The following is a 6,000-nucleotide window of genomic DNA, read 5'->3' on the forward strand; positions in this document are numbered from 1 at the left end:
TGCGGTAGATTTTCTAAGTATGATGCAAGTCTTCGAAATGCCGCCCCTTATATGTTTTTTTGCCGCCCTTATATAAATTATTAGTCTTATATAGGCTATAATTCTTATTATTTGGTGTATCATACCAGGGCCGTGCGGTAGATTTTCTATAAGTATGATGCAAGTCTTTGAAATTCTACCTTTAAATGTTTTTTATGCCGCCCCCTCACAGTGCCGCCTGATGCAGCCGCATCTCTGCGTCATAGCACGGCACGGCCCTGCTCCCGAATCGCTGATTCCGGAAAATTTCCATTACAGAAGTAAAACATTTCGAGATATTTGTTTTTTTTTTCTAATTTTCAACAATATCAGAACGCTGTCGCTAATTCTTTGCTATGTTTTAATATGTAACCCAAAAGTTGATCATCTTGTCAAGTAAATACGATAAGAATAGGCCTTCACTAACAAGTGCAAAAATTTTAAAATTTTTGCCAAATTTTTATAGTCTTCTGGTGAGTCTGAGAAAGTTGGCGACCTAGCCTTCTCTAGGTCTATATACATTTCTCTCATTTCGTACTTCGTAATATAACCTTCACATAAATTATTAAACTTCTTACATCAAATTAATTTAATTGGAATAATTAGATCAGACAGTCACAGGATAAAGGATCGGATGACCAACGGGAAAATTTCCGACCTGGGTCCTTCAGATTGCCTCTCAGAAGAACCTTGGATAACTCAGAAATCTTTATGACTGCATTTTTTTTCAAACTTTCCGCCCTGTAGACACTTAAGAAGATTTCTTTTTAGCAAGCTCATTATGGGTTCAGTCAGGCTCACAATGGGCGGGCGGACGGTGAAAGACGGGGTCAGACATATCCGGACGAACCATATACCGAAAAATTCCTGAGAATTTCAACCCGTCCGGACTCGATCTCATGTCTCTCAGAGCAACAGGCTGCTACCTTAGCAACTCGGATATCCGGCCGTCTCATGGGTGCATTAAATTAATGACGAGACCGGATAAGTTGGGCCTGACTTTAGCCACACGACACCTCCATTATATAGGTGATTGAACTCGTTAACGGGAGGAATTGTGGTCGGTTCTTACATTGATAAATTGATTCTTGGTCGAACCAGAAAGAAATGATAAAAAATAATATGTAATTTAATAATATTAAAATAAATTAATTAATTGGTAAAATTTCTAAATGTTTTTATTTATACAAAATTTATTATTTTTGGGCTATATTTGAACAAGATATATCTAGAAACTATTGCTATTAAGCACGTGGTTATGTTCTAAGGATTTTGAGTAGAAAGGTTAGTGTTAAGTTTTATGATTAATAAATTTGAAAATCTTTACGATTTTTTAAATATCTTTTAATTTGAATAATATGTAATAAATACCTAAATATTGATAGATTAAGATCTATTTATGTTCTTGAGATATCTTTCTCTGAATAGTAAATTGAATGGGTAGAGGTTAAGCATAAAAGGTTTTGTTAGAACTTAGTCGCATTAGACATCCTATCTGTGGATAAGAAATTAGATTTTCATTTTTTGTATTTTACCCTCCTACACAGTGTTTTTACTAATGTTGACAATATTTCTAATATCCCTAATATTTTTGTTTTTATTGTAGAGGATATTGTTATCCAGTGATCCCCTGCTTTCAATTAAAACAAATACAGTATTTAACTCACAAGAAGATTAGACATTCGGGTCTCTAATTCAAATGAAATTTTGATTAGCATGTAGCCTTAATTAAACACAAACAGCTCCTTGTCCAAATATTAAGGGGACCGGAAAGTAATAATGTTTTTTTACATTAAATTCAAACAAATAAATTTTTAACTTGGTTTTTATTTTTAATCAATGATGTAATCACCCTTGTTATCAACAACCTTTTGCCATCTAGTGTGCAAATTTTCAATGCTGGATCAATAAAAATCAATTGGTTTTTTGAGCAAAATATCTGGAGATGGCATTTTGGATATCATCCAAATTTTCAAATTTTTTGTTTTGTAGAAAGTGTTGTAGTGATTGGAATAAATAGAAATCTGATGGTACAATGTTGGGTGAGGCAGTACCTCCCACCCCAATTTATTAATTTTTTCAGGGTTTGTCTTGCACAGTGCGGTCTTGCATATTGTGTTGCAGCCTTTTCCGTTGATAATTGCTGGCCACTATTCAATTAAAGATTGATTTACTTGATCCAATTGTTCACAGTTTGCCCAAGTTTCAGCACTTCAAAATGAACAATTTCGTGAATACTCCACCAAACACACAAAAGTGCCTTTTTGGGATGTAAACCTGGCTTAGCAGTACTTCATGGGAAATCATTCGGACAGAGCCACTGTCTTTTGTGTTTTGGATTATCATAGAGGACTCATTTCAAGATCAAGCGATCAAAAAATGCTTCTGTATTGTGTCATTGAAGCAATAAGTTGCTTACAGTGGATCGGTTAGCTTTGTTTTCTTTGGACAGATTATGCAGGACCCAAACACCTGCTCTGCATACTTTACTAATCTGTTGCAAATGTTCTTGGATGGTCAACCAAGGTTGGTTAAGAGTGTTTGACAGTTCCTCAATTGTCTGACTTTGACACAGATTTGCTTCCACTTCTGCCCTTAAGATGTTATTGTCTAAAGTTGTTGGTCTTTCTGATTGATACATGTCAGAAAGATCAAAATTACCAGATCTGAACTTAGAAACCACCTTTGGCATTTACGAATGTCTAATGCACTTGGATAAATATCACAAATGTCTTTGGTAGCAACTGTTGCATTACTACCCTTGTGAAACTCAAAAAGCATACAATGCCAGATATGTACCTCTTCTGGTATTTGGCTAGTCATTTCACCCAAAACTGCAAAAAAATTTAAGATTTAATTATGTACAAGTAAACAAGTCACTTTAACCTTAAAATATCTTTGGTATGACTTTGAAGTACACAATGAGCTGATAAATGATAAACAAATATTGATATGTGCAGAAATGACATTACTTTCTGGTCCCCCTAATAATAGAACCCATTTCTCAAGTGTTTCCCAAAATTGGGCCTTTGAAAATTTAGTGTTTGGCTTATAAGTCTTTGAAAGTTTTACATCTCTGAGCAGCGATAGTCAAATAGATAAAAGTGCTAGGCACTGGAGCTAGATGATGTAGATTTGAACCACTGGAATTTTAGTTTAGCTTTTTTTTGTGTGTGACATTATTATTTTACTATTGCTGCTATATCTGTTATTATTCCTTAAAGTTATAAAACAAGAAATTAAAAATTGTGATGTCATTTCCTGTTTAACTAAAACAAGGGTTGTGAATGTGTCTCTTTAATTTGATTTTCAGTTCGGTAGACTATCATATACAGCTTTCAGGTTATGAACTTCTTTTATTGGTTACAATGTATTAATGTGTATATGTATTTAACAGGTACAACGTATTAATGTGAATATGTATTTGAAGTGTTTGTAAATGGCTGTATTTTTAAACTCTTTCCAACGTTACCAATTATACACCGGGGGTTTTTAGAAAACAGAATCTGAGTTTGTACTGAAGAGGGACTTAAAATACAAATGAGTCCGAAATGCATTTGACAAACCAATAAAAGAAGTTCATAACCTGAAAGCTGTATATGATAGTCTACCAAACTGAAAATCGGATTAAAGAGAGACATTCACAACGAAAATAGCAGCTGCCATAAGTGATTTTCTGTAAAACAAGGGTATTAATTAATATTTTTATGATAGAGATAGGTGATTGAAATATTGTAATTTTATCTTTTTCAAATTTTTAAAGTATTATATCATAGAAATTTGAGAGAAATTAAAATTTGTATAATACGTAATGTTTTATAATTTAAGAATTTTTATTATTTAATATATTAACTAAAATTTTGCTTTGTGTACATTGTATCTTTTTAACACACCACCAACTGATAGGATATGACATCATTGGCTGACTTCTGTAGAAGGTCAGTGACATTTTGGAGAGGGTTGTGGCTCATTGTGCAGAACAAAAATTTCCATTTTGTTGCTGTTTCAAGTTTCAGTGTGTGTGTAAGGGTTGTGTAGGTGTAGGGGTGTGTATATGTTTATGTATAATGAACCTAGATATATTATTTAGTTAGAAAAGAAAAAAATGTGAGAAAGGCAGACACATAGCTAAAAATATAGTTATAATGCCACTTACATAAATTTGTATTTTAATTTTATTAAATAATTAATTAGCACCCAATTGGAGAAATATTTGAGCAATGTTGATTTCTTAAATTGTACTTATATATATTTTCATGGTTAAATATATATAAATTGTGGGAATGGTACAAAAACAAATTTGTTGATTAGTAAGACTGCTTTAAAAATAGAAAAGAATTATATTGAGAACATTTAACAATTTTTATTCAAATTGTGATATGTTATATTTTGATATTAGGCTTTATGAACTTATTGTTTCTAATTAATGCTGAATATTATGAAATAATGCTAGCTTGAATTATTTGAAATAGTATTTCACATAAGAAAAGTTGGATGTAAACAAACAATATGAAAACAGGCTAGGAAGTAAGTTTTCATTCAGTACATTTTTGTTGTTGTGAAGCAATATAAGAATTCAATAATTTTCTCTCAAACTTTGATTATTCATATCAAATTTTATAACATAAGCTTCTACTAGAAGTTTGACTAATTCAATGATTTTATCAAATATAAATATCTAAAACCCAATAGTTATATATTAAAGCCAAACAATTGTCAGATATTGTCAGGCTATAATAATGCTATTATTAATAATTAAATGTCAAGTTATTTGGCCTATAGGTAGACATTAGGCATCATCTCATGATAAATATTTAATAAAGTAGAATGTTTTGGAAGAAAATTTCATTAACAAAGATTCACAGAAGTGTAGGTAGCCAGTCATTTTCAAAGAAATGAAAAATCATATTGGACTATTGTAAAACAACCACTTCACACCTAAGCGATAATTCCAGCAAACAAACAATAAAAAGGTTTAATGTTCAAACGTTTTCGGCCGTCTTTCAAAGGCCCTTGTCAGGAAAAATTGCATAGAACAGAAAAAACAGCTCTATCTTTAACAGTTTTTGTTTGGAACCATGTTTCTGTGCGCTAAGAGATTTCTTTCTCACCGCCACACCTGACGTCCAGAGATTCCAATCCCAAATATTAGAGCTGATGCATATAATATGCTATTCTTCCTTTTTCTATTTTCATGGTCAAACTTACATCCAAAAAAGAGGAGTACCGATGGGTAGCCCTATCTCGGGATCTGTGCGAACTCGTCTTACGTAAATTAGAGGAAAGTCTTAGTGAGCTTACAACACAATATCCTTAGCTATACGTGGTATGTAGATGATATTTCGATTATATGGAAAACCAAACCTGATATAGGAGAGGTGTTAAAAGTTTTTAACAACAAAGCCTATGGCCTAACACTAGAATTAGATCAGGAAAGTCGCACAGAGGTTAGATACTTGGATGTCAAGATTAGTATGGCGAATAAAAATATAACCATATCTATTTACCGCAAACCCACATACATTCCCCTCTTTATACCTGCTAAATCAGCAGACCCTTGGCCTTTTAAGGTAGCGGCTTTCCGGGCTCTAGTTGCTAGGGCTTTCTCCCATTGCTCGGACACTTCTGATACACATATCGAACTGAAATGCATCAAGTCCATAGCATCTGCACACTGGTACCACCAGTCCTTAATAAACAGGCTCGATGCCAACCAGCTATCTACAATAACTTCCACCAACACGAGGCTTAATGATGCAGAGTGCAAGCAGGTGGTTATATCAATAGCTTACGAACCGTCCTTCTAACAAATTTATAATAGAATTGCTAAGGATTTAAACTTGCACTTAACTTATAGGAGAAAACAGAACATTTTTAGAATCTTATCTAATGCAAAAGACAAGTCTGAGGACAAGAAAGTGCCAGGAGTGTACCGCATTCCATTGCAAGACAATCGTTTCAATAGGCGTATAACATATGTCG

Source organism: Centruroides sculpturatus, unplaced genomic scaffold (assembly GCF_000671375.1).
Source record: "Centruroides sculpturatus isolate CEXI.00-Female unplaced genomic scaffold, Cexi_2.0 scaffold182, whole genome shotgun sequence".
In the NCBI taxonomy this organism is placed as follows: Eukaryota; Metazoa; Arthropoda; class Arachnida; order Scorpiones; family Buthidae; genus Centruroides; species Centruroides sculpturatus.